A 17,166-nucleotide genomic window follows, 5' to 3' on the forward strand; every position below is an offset into this window, starting at 1 on the left:
TCAGTCATGTCTCGGTCATTCCTTCCTGGTCATTGGCTTTTTATTTTATTTGAACTTTCTTCTATATTCTCTTTTTGCTTTAGAAAATTGTGTTCTCTTTTCTTGCTGTTTAGCAAGACAGTACTAAGCAAAAGTACTGACAATTCCCCTCCTGCCCAACTTCTTCCCAACTCCCCAGTTTTCCTTGTATCTAAACTTCATATATGGCAGGCTTCTGGTCTACTGCAAGGCACATTTAAAATTTTTATGTATTAACATCTATTAATCTTTCTTTATGTTAGTTCAGATTTTGATTTCATGCTTAGAAAGAACTTGGTCATACCATTTCTCACTCTGTATTTCACTCTATTGTCTTTACAATTTTTTATGTTAAAACCTTAAGAGCATCTGGAATTCATTTGAGAATGAAGGAGGAATGTAACACTTTCCCCCTAAGATGAATAGGAGGCTGATGTGGCACATGCATGGTTAATTTGTCCTTTTCCTGTACATTGAAAGAGATGTCTGTATGGAGCCGGGCCCTTGAGCATCTGTGGCCTGTCTCACAGGTGCCCCAGCTCTGTGGCCCGCTGAGGTTCAGGAGCCCTGTTCAGACAGCCTCTCCAGATCTAGATTCTTAATCCAGCAGACACATGGCTATTTAGACAGCCATCGACTCAGATGCTCTCGGAAACACATGTCTTTGGAATATGAGCTTCACTAAGTTATGGATCAATTTGGAAAAAAAGTTCTATGGTGCTGGTTTTGAGATTGAGCAAATGTTTCATGCCTTCCTCTCCAGTATTTACATGAGAAACACAACACACCCTGATGACCAGCCCCACACTTTCCCTCCTGACATGGCCAGCACACAGCTGTCCAGCAATGCCGAGTCACTGTTCCGAGCACAGACATTCCTGCTTCACTCCCAGCCTCTCTGCCAGGCTCTCCTGTGCCTCACCATGGAGTTTGATGCCAGCTGCTCATTTCTAACAAATGTTCTCTGTAATGTGAAGAAATCATAGGAACAACTGTTTATTTCCTTACAAGCCATTTAATCGGTACACTTGGTAATTGCTTAGATTTTCTCCCTTGGCAAATTACTATAAATTATACTAATATATTTCATGCTAATAACTTATTTCCACATTCCTAGTAATAAATCTTGGGTAGTTGATGGCACATTATCCTTTGAATTTATTCCTTTGTTCAATGTGAAAATATCTTATGAATATACCTTACAGTAATACCACACCAACACTCGCAAATATAATAGTTCTGTAAGTACATTTTATTGTTTTGTTCTTTGTTAAGTTCAGGTTTAAATGTGCTGCTAGCCTTGTATAACCAGTCGAAGGCAACTTGTTACCTTTCTATGCTTTGGGATATTCTCACCACCCCAGCTCTTCTGTACTGGGGATCTTTGGTAGAAAGCCTAATTTTGGTTGTGAGCCTAGCCTTTAACGGCTGAGCCATCTCTATGCAGGATTGTTTGGCTTGGCCTGGGAGGAGGGGACTAGACCTACCTGGACTGAGTCTACCAGGTTGACCTCAGTCTGTGGGGAAGGCTTTGCCCTGGAGGAGATGGGAATGGGGGGGGGGGCGTTGGGGGGAAGGTGAGGGGGACGGGAGGGGGGAGAACAAGGGAATCCGTGACCGATATGTAGAACTGAATTGTATTGCAAAATAAATTAAAATAAATTAAAAAAAAAAAAAAGAAACACAAAGAAAAAAAAAAAAAAGAAAGCCTAATTTTGTATTCCCTGTGCTGAAAAACTCTTTCCCTTGGTCATTGCAGCCCAAGCCATAGCATTGCAGTCTGGGCGCAAGGGTTTTAGAATTTAGCTTTGCTCAAAATACCCAAAACTGTCAAAGGCTTAAATGGCTTATAAAGGTTACTTAGTAATCAATGTGTATGACTATTGCGTTAACTTGGGCTGTTTTAAAGAACGTGTTTCATCCCCTTTGTGGTTTACAACATTGTGCCTGTAGCTGACATGTCAAGTTCACGCATTCTGTTATTCGCCTCTTCAGGCTTGTTAATACTAGTCAGGTCTCCAGTGTCTTTGTATTTTATTTCTTTGATATTCAAAATCCTGTTCAATGGGTTAAAATTCCTCAAAACCAAACAATTTTTTTTTATCAGATTCCCTTGTGTGTTTTACTTTTGCCTACCTTCTTGGGGGCTAGTATGTGAAGTGCAGGCACTCCTGGCCACAGTGCCTTCACTGTGGATTGCACAGGCCTTTAAGAAAAATTACCCTTTGCCCCGTTCACTACATTTAGTTTTTTCTGTATTTGATACCAACACCTGCCAATGCCTGTTTATGCTTGCACTTTATCTGTTAGATTCTGACTCATCTCCTGACGGCCAAAGCCTCACACTCCTGCATGCTTTTCCTGCAAACAAATCCTTGTTTGCCTTTCCAAGCACCCCACGGTACTTCAGGCTTGGACTAGAAAGGTCCATCCCTGTATTTTGGCTGTGTAATGACTGACATGTTCAGCCATGAACTCACTACTTCCTTTTTCTTTTGCATATATCACCTTTCGACCACTTCCTGTCTTACTCCCACCTCTCCCCCAAACCTCCACCTCACAATGGCTGGCCCACTATCATCTTTCCTTTTGCTGTCTTCAAAATTTGGCAAGTTATATATCCCATTTCTGTTTTCCAGTAGTACCTTTCAGCTTTTTAAGATAAAATACAAACACGTTCTTGACCTTATGTTTTGCTGTAATTGTTTCCATGCAGTAAGTCTTGAGAGAGACAGCCTGGACTGGGTCTCCTCCCCCACGACCTTTCCTTATCAGATGTGGAGAGCCCAGAGTCACAGCGATGGCCAGAGAGAAGTTTCGATTTGCTCTTTCTGGCTTTGTTAGTGTGGCTTGGTCTGCGCCACAAAGTCTATTCAAGAAGTGGAAAGTGGTGAGCTGAGCACAGGAGCACAGGAAAGGGTATTATTTGGTGGGGAGGGGAAGTGAACCCACACACACTGAATGTTCCTTTCACTGATGTAGGTTTGAACTATAAAAGCTATCTATTTCTGGATGTGTGTGGTGAGCATGGCCGCCTATGGTGCACACTGGGTATTTGGCATTTGTACTTTGCGGTCAGGTAATATGTTACATGATATGTTTTATCAAATGCTTCTTGATATCGGAGAACTCACTGGACTATTAATCAAAGTGACCTCTTTCCCTCTTTAGCAATGGAGAAAGCTTTTGCTATTGTTTATTTCCATATTGTTTCCTCTGTATTTTCCACCATCTTACCTTTTGAGCTTCATTAGATATGTTGAAGACATAGGCAATTATTCACACTCCTTAACTTTTAATTACCATGCACAACTTTCATTTTTTGTTCCCTTCTGGAGAAACTTCAGGGTCCAACTTTTCTTTAGTTATACCCATTGATGGTGCAGGATTCTGAGTATGTATGTGACAACAGCAGTAGTAGGTGTGTGTGTGTATACAAACACACACACATCACATAAGCATCACGTATTTAAAGGACTGTGACCCTCATTTTCACAACAGCCCGTGCTTGCTTTGTGGGAATCCCCTAGAATGCGATTTATGGCCAAACAACAATTCCTCGGTCTTGCTCTTGAACTTGACTCCCTTCTCACTGGGACTGTACTCCTCAATAGCTGGTGGGTTTGGGTGATTTCTGGCACTGTACTGCCCAATTTTTGGTGGGTTTTGGTGTTTGATTGCCTTGAGATCTGGCATTCTTTATCCCACAGGACTTTTTTGCTATGACACAGCAGGGGTCTCGGTGAGTCTGTATACCATGCTCCCGGGTGAGGGGCTTCCTAGCTCCTGCTGAAGGCTTCCAGATCTCAGACTATTACTCAACTCCTAGGTTCAAATCCACACTCACCATCTCCACTAATGACAGCACTATGTGTGGGTTTTTGTGAGTGTCTATCCTCCTGACTGCCCTACCATGCATACTCTACCACTCCCCAGCTCCCTTCCTGCCCCTTCGTTCTCCATGTTCGGGCCTACAGCACCTACAGAGCCGCTCTCCATTTTTCAAGTCTTTTCCTGTGTGAATCTGATGGATGGTTTCCTTTTTCAAGTCGATTCCATCTGCTTTCTATCACGCAAGGATTATTCGGAGTTCATTTTATTGATGGGGTTTTGTTTCCAGTTGTATCATTGCTTTAATAAAACTCTTATCTTGGATTTGCCAAGATTCAGAATGGGAGGTGGAAGCAGCAGAGCACAAGGTTGGGCATCTTTCTCTTGTTCTTCTGTTGTCTTTAAGATACGTCCAGGATCAGTTGCTTGAGTCTGTTGGCCGAAGCTGGCCCTGCTCTACTTGCTCAGAGCCACTTTACAAATGTAACATTTGCCTTCACTGAAAAATTTCTATTTCATAAGTTATGGAAGATTTATCTCTAATCTCTCCTCTCCCTCCTGTTTCTTGTTCTGTGTGAGTCAGATTTAGACTTTCTCTTACATGGTTATTAATTAAAGTAGATTGGACAAATGTGGGTCTTATCTACCCTGGCCAAGTTGAGTGGAATACATATAACAATCCATGGAATTGAGCCAAACAGATACAGGCAGCACTGAGAAGAGGCAGTGTATAATTGACAGGCTCAGAGGAAGGATGTCTGGCTGATGTCCTAAGTCCATTTTGAGTTGCTATGACAAATATCCAAGGCTGAGTAGTCTAAAGTGAAGAGGCTTATTTGGCTCATGACCCTGGTGGTTGAAAGGTCTAGATAGCATGGCAGCATTCTGGCAGGGTTGTCTGGCTGTGTCATATCACAGTGAGTAAGGAAGGTGTCAGCCACATGAAGAAGGATCCAAGATTGGGGTGGCTTATCTTTCTAATAACCCTCTCTTCTGAGAATGAACCTGGGCTTGTGATAACTCTATTGATCCCTTCTGCTACAATGATTGAATGCATGACCTAGTCACTCCCCCCGCACTCCCCCACCTCCCACCCCAGCTAAGCCATTCCTTAAAGTTCCTGCGCCTCTCAACACTGTCACCCTGGGACCTTGTTTCCAGCACACAAACCTTTGGGGACTAAACATAACCAAACCGTAGCAGTTGGATACGAGGAGCCACACCCAGGACAATGAGCTCATCAGTCTGTTCACAGATGCTGTGGCTTGGTGACTCACTAAGTACCACAACTAAGCGTGATCTGGTTCCCACAGACTGTGTCTGGGCAGATGGCAGGTTTAGTGGTGAAAGCCTTGGTCTCTAACACAGTAGTTCTCAGACCTCACCATGCACTACAATCACCCGCAGGGCATGCTGCTGCCACAAACAGCTGACTGCCAGATTTTCTGAGTCTGTAGGTCTAGGATAGGGCCTAAGAATGTGGACTTGGAACAAGTTCTCAGATGATATTGTCTCTGTTCATCAGGGACACACTCGAGAGCCACTGAGCCAGACTTGGTGGATATCAGATTCCTGCCCATTCCCAAACACTTCTTTTAAAAATTAGTTCATTATTTGATTGACAGATGATAATGTATGTATTTCTAGCCTATTGTATAATATTTTGGTTTATGTGTGCATTATAATGACTGACTCAGGATATCTAGATTGTCTATGATCTAAAACATGTATCATTTATTTGTGATGTTCTTCTAGCTATGTTGACTTATATAACCCTGTCAACTATATCATACTTATGTAACATCTCTTTATAACAGCTCACTGGCTATAAATGACCTGGTGTTGGTGTGATGCCTTTAATCCCTTCTGATGGTGTTCTACCTGTGATGCAATCATTTCTTAGACTCCAACCCTCCATCAGTTTGTGTCTTTGCGGTCTTTAACACATCTTCCCACCCTCCATCTCCCTGACCTCCCTACACTGTATCCACGGTCTACTCCGTCTCCATTCATCTCCAGCATTCTCTACTAATGTGAGCTTGCGCAAGCTCCTGGATGTGACCCAGCCTCAGTGTGCTTCACCAAGGCCCCAAACAGCCTAGAACAACAGAACTTCCCGTACAGGGTCAGAATAAAAAAACAAACAAAATTAGTGTATGTAAAGCACTGAACGCATTACCAAGTTGCAAAAACCACTCACGTTGTTCTTTGACAAAGTTAAGGAAAGTCATTTAGAATTTTAGAAATTTCATTTTTTCTGTTGCTGCCATGTAGCTTCAAATATTCATGAGGAAGGCTGTTGACCTCATATGCAGGGGATGTGGTTTCTTCCCCTGTTTTCTTACCATCCTAAAATTGAAAAAAAAATCAAAACTTGAAACATCTTAAATAGAGAATATCTACAGTTTCCTCTCTAAGATGTTCAGACAAGTGCTCAAATGTTCTCACCTTCCAGCCTGCCTTGGAGAGGCAATGGGCCTCTATGTGTGGTCTGGATGTTCATGCGCAGGCCCTGGGCCCCACGTCTCAGAAGTTGGACTACATCCTTGGAACAGTGTTCTGTGTTTTGACAGCTTGCTATCTCTGGGTTGAGTGTGAAAACTGGTCTGGGAAGGTAGGATCTTTAAACTCCTCCTTAAGTCGGGAAATCCAGAGGGCAGCCAAGGAAGAAAGGAGACAGGTGGTCACAGAGCACCGGGAATTCCTTGCTCCAGGAAGAGGGAGCTGATCAGTGTGGCACAGTTGGGCAGTGTGTGGCTTCTGCCTTGATCTTCAGCTTCATCTCTTACCTCAGGCCTTTGCACCATGACAGACAGAGGCTCTGAAGCATGACAACAGAGGCCCTTTGCTCCAGCCTGTCAGCTGGTGGGGGTGGACCTGGGATCTCTACAGCTCTCTCCTCAGTGGCGTACTGTAGTGTGTCCTCCTCAGTGGTGTACTGTAGTGTGTCCCTATTACTCTACATCATTTTGGAGAGGCCTCTGCAGCAGGAAGAAGTAGAAGGGGCAGGTGGAGCAGCAAGCTTCGACACTGAGGACTCTGGCTCCTACCTTGACCAGTCAGCGGAGCTCACCCTTGGCAACACGTGAGTGTCTAATTGGTAACCCCAGAGAAGTAATTTCTTGCCTGTTGGCAGTGTACAACACTGCTAATTGCTTCCTTTCTTCCTTCCTGTTTTCATCCTCCTGCCTAGCTTTGCCTCCTCTCTAGATTTTCAGTGTTGATAATCCCCTAGTTCCTCATTCACGTGGATACCACGTGATTATCTCAGGGGATGCAAACAAGGTACATACTCCGAGAAGAGGTGATATATTTTAGGCTATTTGAGATAGGCTCAGAGAAACATCTGAAAAACCACATAGTCCAGTCAAGCAGGGGCCTGGGTAATGTGTCTTGCCATGCATACCCAGCTGCACAGGATGGGTGGGGCTGGGGGATTTCATGCTCCCAGCCTGGGCTTCTAGGATGCATTCTTTGTGTCTCTCCACCCACAGATGTTCATGAACAACACAGAGAAGTTCGTGTTGGCCAGTGCCAGGTGGGTGTACAAAGCAAAGCCTGAAAGATTCTGTCATTTTTGCTGGTAGGTTCTTGACAGGTTTTTGACCAGCTTAGAACAATTTTCAAGGCATCAGTCCTCAGTCCAGCTTGAGAAAAGGCATGTTTGGTTGTTGTTTCATCAATGCCTTATTATCCAGGCACGGCAATACGACTTCCGCTCAGGAGGACCCACTCCAGAGCACATGCCGAGCTCCTGGGCCGTGGACCATTTTGTCCATCAGCACGCTTTCTGTTGAGTTTTATGAGGCAGGCAGCATTCCACCCATTGCTTCCAAAAGCCACAGCTCAGCATGTTTTCCAGAAATCATTTTAATAAAAGACACATGAAAAAGTATAAAACCTCTTTAGCAAGTGTGAAATGAAATAAAAAAAAAAACAGTTACAAAAATATCCAGGAATCTCATGGGTAGACTCACCATCAAGAAGACCTTAGGTCCCTTCCTGGGTGAGATGTCAGCTTCCTATGTGGATACAGTGAGAGCTCCTTCCAGAAAGATTCACTGTGAAGGGGAAGCAATGAATGCCAATGCAAACAATTGGACTTGCTCTCATTAGCTCAGTTCAGTGTCCATTTTCCTTCTGTCATGACAGATAACTGATGGTTTCTGGTTCGAATCCTTACACCCTTCACTCCGCTACCATCTAAACTTGCAATGCTGCAGATCCCGTAGGAAAATCTCCACCATGTGAGCCCACCAAAGATCCTGATGCCTTGTCTACACCATACAAGTTCCTGCAGGTTGGCATTGGCTCTCTGAGTTTCTGGAAATGCCAGGCTGAAATTATCTTACCATCATCGGATCTATAAACTTGTAGTTAGAGTTTTCCTGCCTGGCCCACAGTCAGGACAAATCTCTCTCACCTGCCAGTCCCACAGCCACTCAGACCCGACCAAGTAAACACAGATACTTATATTGCTTACAAACTGTATGGCCATGGCAGGCTTCTTGCTAACTGTTCTTACAGCTTAAATTAATCCATTTCTATAAATTTATACCTTGCCACGTGGCTTGAGGCTTACTGGTACTTTACATCTTCCTTGTCCTGATGGCAGCTGGCAGTGTCTCTCTTACCCAGCTTCCTGTTCTCTCAATTCTCCTCTCTGTTAGTCCTGCCTATACTTCCTGCCTGGCCACTGGCCAATCAGTGATTTATTTATTGACCAATCAGCAACACATTTAACATACAGAACATCCCACAGCATAAACTAGTGAAAAGTTTATGGAGGAAAAATGGCATCAAATCTCTTAAGATATAAAACTTCTACTCCAGCCAAGATTTCACTGTTAATGAGCTTATAATGCAAAAGTGTGCTCTTAGATACAAAGAATGTGAAAATGCTGCTTGACTGACTTACTGATAAACCCACTGCAAATTGAAACTATCACACCAAAAAAATCCCAAACAAAACAAAAGCATTTAATACATAGCTTAGTGTACCTTAAATGTTCTTGGAACGCCTATATTAACCTATAGTTGGGTAAAGTCAGGTTATACATTGCTTTATGATGTATTATATAATACACTGTATGCTGAACTAGAAGCAAAAATGGTACCTTCTGCACCACTGTAAACTCAAAAGTCATAATCAAAATCATGGTAAGATGGGACTGTCTACATTACAGATACATTACAGACTTATTGGCAGATCCTGAACTTTTCATGAATAGAGTACATACTCAATAAATTGTAAACTAAGTTACAAATGAGCACTGGAACAATATGGAACACTACGAGGAATATTAAATGGTCATAAGAGACTAACATGATTGATTTCTATGGACTGCAATGGGAAGATGCCAGTTGGATCTCAAGTGGAAACACTCAGTTTTAGCGTAACACACATAGTAGACATTATCTGCAGAAAGCAGACTATTTTCATAGTAATGCAATGTGAAAGAACATGCCTTGAATGCTGGTGGTGGTTCTGAGAGCTAGGACAAGGCATAGAGGATTGTGGGGGATTTTCCCACTCCCAGTACATCCGAACAATTCTGCTGCTAGAATATGATCTTGTCAAGGTATTTCCACTCAGCTCTGCTCAACTGTTATGTAGGGACCCAGTCCAGAAATTTCGGCTGCCTTTCACATCGCTTTCCTGATGAAATAAGTATGTCTGAAAAAAAGAGGTAAAACCTGGAGGAAAGGGAAGGGACTGAGGAAGGAATGCAAGTTGCCTGGGTAAATAGTTCACATATATGTTTACAATGTTTTGACCATTTTTAAAATCACCACAAAGATCAGAAAACAGAAACAAGAAGGCAAAATAAAACTGCTTACTTTACAAATGATATGAGCAGTTTCCCTGGACACAGACATCTCCAGTCTTGGTCCTCGCAGTCCTTCTGAGGAGGGATGGCCAAGGAGTCTACAGAATAACTTTCTGCACTACTATCCCTGGATTCTGCATCTGCAGATTCAGCATTCCCCAAATACTCCAAACACACGTGCATGAACACAGTGGTTTACATCATCGGTGTTATCCTCAAACAACAGGCTACAGCTAGTGTCTGAGCAGCACCCACATTGGACTAGGCTACACGTCCTCTAGGAGGGATTTGGAGTATACACGAGCACACATGCCAGTTATTTACAAACACAGAGCCATCTTAGACCAGCCACTTGAGCCTCCTCAGGTTGGGGCATTTGTGGAAAGTGAGGACTAAAGTCAACCCCACGTAGATACTGAGGGGTGACTCTAATTTGAGCCCCAGTCACATGAAGAATCCCATAAAGAAGATACCACCAACAAGGAAGTAAGTCACAGCAAACACCAGAGACCTATGACACCAGGGGTAGGAAACCCAGAGCGAAGCTTTGACACAGTGAGGCTGTCAACAGGCCCTGGTGTCCAGGAATGTTAGAAGCCCAGAGGAGCAGATCTGAGCATCAGGCTGCAGGCTCCTGGTGGGTGCTGGAAAAAGTCAGGGTACAAGGCTAGCCAGGCAGGAGACCCTTGAGGGGTTGCTGGGACTGGGAGAGTGTAGCGGGTGATGCAGGCGTGTGTCAGTCCACTCTAGGAAACTCCCTCAGACAGGAGCTTCACCAGCTATATCCCCATGGAGATGTACAAGCTCTAGGTGTCAGCCCAGCCAGCACGGCCGAAATATGCTGCTGTCAATAACACCCCTACCCATCACTCATCTCAGGGTCTCAGGACACCTGAGCCAACCTTCATGCTTTGTGATAGTGTGTCTGGTCTCCAATCCCCTTTCTGGCTTGGGGCAGGGGCACATATGCACCTGAGCAGTAAAAATTGTCTCAAGTTCATGTCCTGGCCCTTTTCTCTCTTGTGACTTCCTGCCATTCTTAGTTAGGCTACCATCTGATACCCGCCCTGAGTAACTGTTTGCATGTGTGGTCTGAGGCTTTGGCTCCCTATGTCCCTTTGTTTAAGTTCAATGTCACATTGACGAAATCAGCATTTCTCTGAAAGAAATACGCTCTCTCCACTTTCATGAGATGTTCCTGCTTCTTGCACAAAGACTGTCACTCACACCATTTTAGGTCAGTTTCTGCCTGTCAGCAGTCTTTGCTAACCCTAATCAGCCCAAAATTAGACAGACTTCCCATTTCCTTCAGGCTTTCTGCCATGAGATACTACGTAGCCAGTACAAGGAATGAGACGGAGTTTCCTGCCTAGAGAGGAAAAATGATCCCTGAACTGTGTTCATGTTAAAACAGAGCTGTGTGAGAGCATGTTCGGAAGGATCTTGTTTCCTCAGTCTCCTCCTAGCACTCAAACCTGGGTGTCTTGATCTCTAAACTCTGGGGACAGGGTCCTGAGTAGTACCTCCATGCACACTGTGGTGCTGTCTGGGTGGGCAGTTTGTTGTGATGCTGGTCTGGGGCTGGACTTCGGAGCCAGATCGGGGGCCACTGTCTGGTTTCATTTCTTTTCTCAGGGTTGTGCAGGCATGCAGGAGTAGGCCAGGGCTGTCCCCTTACCAGGTCAGGTTAGGCTCTGGTGGAGACGAAAGCTTTGCCCACTGCAATAGTCTCCTGGGGTGGCTGTAAGAAATGGTTACAAGATCAGCAGCCTGTGACAACGGATGCTTGTCCCTCGTAGTCCTGGAGGCCAGGAGAATGAAGTCAAGGCGTCGGCAGAGCCAGGCTTCCCACTGAGGCTCTGCAGGCTGCTCCTTCTTTTCCCCTTCAGCTTGGTGACTATCATTATACTCCTGGGCAGCAACTGCATCACTCCAATGTCTGGCTGGATCCTCACAGGGCTGTGTAGTTCTAAGGACAGATTTGATGGCATTAGGGCCAGCTGGTACCCTGGGGTGAGCCCCTCTCAAGGCCTTTCTTAGGTCTTTAGTCATGAGGTGTTATTTACAGGCTATGGGGAGCAGACACAGATGTATCTCTGGGAAGTTACAGTATACCTCAATACAACTCCTGTGACATCGATGCCGTGGTATCGGAAACACAAGCCTTACCAGGTCCCTAAAATAGAAAGTCCAGCAGTTAGCCAATGGCCAAATGAGTAATGTGTCCATGTGCTAAACACAGAGTTACCTGGACTCTGTCTTTCTTTGCTGCTCTGATCTCAATGTGTCCCTGCTGGGCCAGTTCCAGATCTCTGTGCCAGGTCTAGCCCTAGTGGTTCCCTGAAGGGAATGGTCACAGGCCTCTCTCTCTCTCTCTCTCTCTCTCTCTCTCTCTCTCTCTCTCTCTCTCTCTCTCTCTCTCTCTCTCTCTCTCTGTGTGTGTGTGTGTGTGTGTGTGTGTATAGGGGAATTGTATACATGAAAATTTTGCCATATGATAGAGCAGTGAACAGCTGTCCGTGGACAGAAGTGTAATTTCTTGGAATTCTGATCAGCACAGGCAGCAAGAGGAGCTTCCAGGTCTTAGGAGTTTTATAGGTGCATTATACCCTGGCGTTTGGCACAACACCCCCAGGTGGGGAGGCCAGGTGTTCTGACAGCTGTCAGTGCCAACCCTGCTCTGACAGGCCTCGGCTTGCACTCTGAGCCCAATTCAGTTTGTGAAGTTCCAGGGACTCAACGGGCCCTTTCCACTTTCCCTGATACAGCATGGAGGAGGGGGTAAAAATCTGGATAAGAAACGTGGCGCTAACAAAAATGCCCTGTGATGGGAGGTAACTTCTTCTCCCTGTTTCCCAACTCTCTAATAAACTAAGTTGCGGGCCGCCAGGTGGCCTGGAGAGCTGAAGCACCAGTGTACGTGTCGGTGACTGTTGTGTCACTGAGACCAGAATATCTGACAGAACAGGAAAGGAGAAGCGTTTATTTTGTCTCAGGGTTTCAGTAGGCTCCGCCCATGCCTGCTTGGCCTCAGGTGCTTGGGCAAAACATCAGATCATCGGTAGAGTGTGGCATGGGAGTCTCACCCCGGGTAGACAGCAAGCAGAGAGGTACAGAGAGAGTCCAGGGCAGATCTAGCTCCCACATTTACCCTGGTGACCTACTTCCTTTACCTACCACCTTTCAGTAACTCTCAATAATGTCATCATATTATGAATTCATCAAAGGATTCGTTCATTGCTTAAGTCTGAGCCCTCGTGATCCAGTTGTCTGTAGACACTGGGGTCCTTGACATGGCCGTGCTGATGTCAATAATACACTTTCATTCAGGATTTCATTGGCTCCCCACACTTGTGGGCTTAGATCAAGGGACTGATTTGCCCTTGTTTGCAAACCTCTCCTGTTTTGGGTACTAACCCCATCACCACTGTTACTATCACAATAACACATTAATAGGCTAGATGTGAGCCGGGCGGTGGTGGCACATGCCTTTAATCCCAGCACTTGGGAGGCAGAGCTAGGCGGATCCCTGTGAGTTCGAGGCCAGCCTGGTCTACAGAGGGAGATCCAGGACAGGCACCAAAACTACATAGAGAAACCCTGTCTCCAAAACAAAACAAAACAAAACAAAACAAAAACCCCCAAAACAACAAGAACAAAAATAGACTAGATGTGGGACACAGACCTAAGAGGCAGTTGGCTTCCTTCTGCCTCACACCTCCACCTCTGAGGCCCTCTGGGAGCCTTTGTTTGCACTCCTCATCCAGCCCTACATCAGTCTACACACACTCTTGTATCCACCAGGCTTTCTGCAGGCCACCAGCATTAACTGAAACCAACCGAACCTGGTGTCAATAGGCAAAAGCCTTAGGGTATTTTGATTGAATCCAGACAGGATCTGTGGCTTATTTATGAACTCACATGGCTTTTGACTTCTGCCTTTTTTTTGCCAAATTGCTGACATGTTCTTAAATTACCCAGTTTGTATTTTCCTGTCTTCTCTGTTCCCTGGGAAGACAAAGCCTCAGGCGTGTGGGCTTCCTTTGCTTACAACAGTGAAGGTTTCCCTGGGCTGCTGTCACCCACCCAGACCACAGGGATTCTTTGAGCCCAGCTTTTAGCTCCAAGGAGCATAGACAAGAGCATGGTGAAGAGGAGAGGCCATGTTTATTGTTTAACATGCATAACAATGTAATATAAACTTTGGTGAGAATTAAAAGAATTCCCAAACATGGTTTGTGCCTTGGCAGGTTGACCTCTAATGGTCTACAGAGATCTAAAGAACTATCAATTGCTTTAAGGGTTGACAAGATGGCGAGCATTGGAGATGCTTTTTTACAGTTATTTTACAGCACAGAAGTGGCCTATAGGTTTGGGGACAGTGAACTTTGTCTTCTTAAACACATTCCAAAAGATTTTGCCTGTGGCCTGTCATCTAAACTCCACCCAAGTCTCCATAACCTGACCCCTTCTGGAAGATACTAAGCATTCCCAAATTTAGCACTCCTTCAAGGTTCAGACTGGGCCTGATTAACACATTGTAACTTTCTAATTAAAGACAGGGATTGCTCCGTCATCCTTCTGTTTCCACAGTTACTCTGTGGATTACTCACTAGAGAACATCAAAAGGAGGTAGAGAGAAGCAGCCTCCCACACTGTAACTGGGATTGTCACTTCCTAAGAGGAAACTCTCACTTGCTTTACCTAAGCCCCCTTAGTTGACTCTTGTGAATTTGCTCTGGATGTTAAAAGCATCAGCCCTTGGCCTCATCTGCTTTGGACGTATCCACACAGCCCTAGGATATCCATTACTGGACTCTGATGGATCAAAATGGGTCCACAGATCTTGGGACACTCCCTTCAAATGGTAGATCCCTCCACTTAAGTATAGATGGACTTAGTAGCAACACACTTTGACCAGATAAAAGAAAGATGGAGTAATGGATATAACCTAGACAGTGATCAGCTGCTGCATAATGAATTGCCATGAACTCACCACAAATCTAAGGGGATTGTCTCACAGTTCTATGAGCCAGAAATCCAGGCACCATATGGCCAAGTCTTCTACCTAGAGACTTTCAAGGCTAAAGCCAGGTGCTGGTTAACACTGAAGTCTCCACTGTGTCTAGCTTGGATTATCAGTAGAATTTGGGTCCTAGAGTTATAGACTGACAGCTACAAGAACTCTTGGCTCTCAGAGCCTGCTCTTGGGACCTTGAGAGCTGAACCCCATCCACAACATGAACTTTGCTTATTGAATCAGCGCTTCTACCTTCAAATTCCTCTAGGTTGTGTAAAAAGGTTATCTACCAAAACAATGTCTCCTGGAGTATAGGGGACTATCCTGGAATTCTGTTTGCCACAGTAAGTCACCAGGATCTCCAACTCTTGAGAAGAATAGCTGCCATGCACTGAGGACATCCAAGCAGCCTTCTGGAGAGGCCCACACAGGTGCAGTCAACCTCTAATCAAAAGCCGTATGAGAAGCTTCCGGGAAACAAATTCTGTAAGCCCTGCTAAGTCTGCAGATGGCATTTCCTCAGCATCCATCCTTCCTGCACCCTCAGCACAGGCCCTCATCCCCAGCTACTCAGCCTGACTGCTTCCGGGTCCCTAGCCCATCAGCTCACGTGCAGCGATATGTACTTGCTGACTGGAGATGCCGTAGTTAGAGGTTATGCAGTACTAACTCAAGTACTGTCTTATGCTTTAGAGAAGTGATTGCTGGCAGTGGGAAAATGCTGCATTGCAACACGGGCAAAAACATTTCAACAACAGTGCTGTCTTCCTGGACTCAAAGACAGAGGTCTCATCTGGACCTTTGTCACATTCTCAGTTATGCTGTGGTCACCACTGGCTCCCATCCCTCTTCTGTGGGAGATGACAAGCCATATTGCTAAATAACCAGCCCATTCCCTGGAGCCCTGCTGCTTCCTGGTTCATTCCAAAGTCTTCCCAGCATCTTCCCTGGTTCCGATTTGTCCTTAGCTCCACACTGAGAACCAAGCTTACCATCTGGTTATCCTTCTGTGGGCTCCTTGCTCTCCTCTTACTGACGGGCCCTGCTTGTGCCATTGTACATGGAATGTGAACTGCAGCCGGCATGATGAGTGAGAAGAAGAAGGCTGGGACCGCCTAGCCTTGGTTTGAGTGCCATGGCTTACTTTAAGTCATTTCATAATAGGAAGGGAAACTCATGATGCTAGGCTGCTCCCCACCCACCCCCAAGCTGTGGATTCAGCACAGGATAACAAATCACAGCATCTCTGCATCCTCCCTCCTTTGTCAGTTCCACACCCTCTAGAAATTTCCAGATAGTGTGGCGGATGCCTAGACTGTACCCTGTGCCTAGAAGAATGAATGAATGCACAAGACTTGGCTTCAGGACGTCCCTCCTTACAGCCCAGTGGAAACCTCTGCCAGCCCTATGAAGAGCTGGGAACAAAGGACTCTTCGAGCTCCCCACCCCACACACCGTGCACAGAGCAGGGAGAAGCTGTCTTTCTGAGCAGTAGCAAATCCATGTGACATGCCACTCCAGACAGAACAAAGCTAGGGCCAGGACCATTATTATTTCAGGTCGGTTCATCTTGAGCTGTCAGTGGCCAGAAGGCACCCGGTAACACAGTCCAGCCCTTGCCTCTGTGAATCATTAGCACTAAGCATGAGATGTGCCTGGATCTAATCTAGCCCAAGCTCAATTACTTCACTCAACTGATTGGAACCTGCCTGGATCCTATTCTTCCCACCTTGGCAGGTGTGCAGCAAGCACCAGGGACACACTTCCCGTCCAACTGGGACCATGTGTCCAGAAAGCAGCTACAGGAACCTGTGAGAAACTAGATTCTCCAGCTCATGAGTCACTTTCCTACCCACGACTCAACTAATTTCCAGGCCAGAAGTGGGATGCTGGGACACACACTGTTACAGGAAGAGAGAGGGAGGTCCCAAGACACAGCCACCCAGATGTTCCTTCCCATATCACTGAAATAGGGTGAGAATCAATGCCCAAGCACCCTGGAAGGAGGAGGCTGACCAACAGACATAGGCTGTGGAGGAGGCCAAGTTCCATCTCTTAGCTACAACTGCACCCACTCTTTCCCCCATCTGCACTTTCCAAGGCCAGCATCTACCTCTCTATGAGAATTTCCCTCTCACTTTACTGTGACCTGGAACCAGTGCTGTGGGATGTTCTGTATGGCAAATGTGTTGCTAATTAGTCAATAAATAAAACACTGATTGGCCATTGGCTAGGCAGGAAGTGTAGGCGGGACAAGGAGGAGAATAAAGCTGGGAAGTGGAAGGCTGAGTCAGAGAGACACTGCCAGCCGCCACCATGACAAGCCGCATGTGAAGATGCCGGTAAGCCACGAGCCATGTGGCAAGGTATAGATTTATAGAAATGGATTAATTTAAGCTGTAAGAACAGTTAGCAAGAAGCCTGCCACGGCCATACAGTTTGTAACCAATATAAGTCTCTGTGTTT

General features: G+C 45.5%; 1 long non-coding RNA gene across 1 annotated transcript; it reads right to left on the reverse strand.

Annotated features, from left to right (window-relative positions):
- Positions 1–5,003: 5,003 nt before the first annotated feature.
- LOC128098913 (uncharacterized) lies at positions 5,004–15,825 on the reverse strand. Its single transcript, XR_008214387.1, has 3 exons — positions 15,693–15,825; positions 6,298–11,649; positions 5,004–6,198 (listed from the first exon to the last, which is right to left on the reverse strand). It is a non-coding gene; the product is annotated as an uncharacterized LOC128098913 (long non-coding RNA).
- Positions 15,826–17,166: the final 1,341 nt, after the last annotated feature.

The sequence above is a fragment of the Peromyscus californicus genome, unplaced genomic scaffold (assembly GCF_007827085.1).
Source record: "Peromyscus californicus insignis strain IS unplaced genomic scaffold, ASM782708v3 Scaffold_6__1_contigs__length_162567912, whole genome shotgun sequence".
NCBI lineage: Eukaryota > Metazoa > Chordata > Mammalia > Rodentia > Cricetidae > Peromyscus > Peromyscus californicus.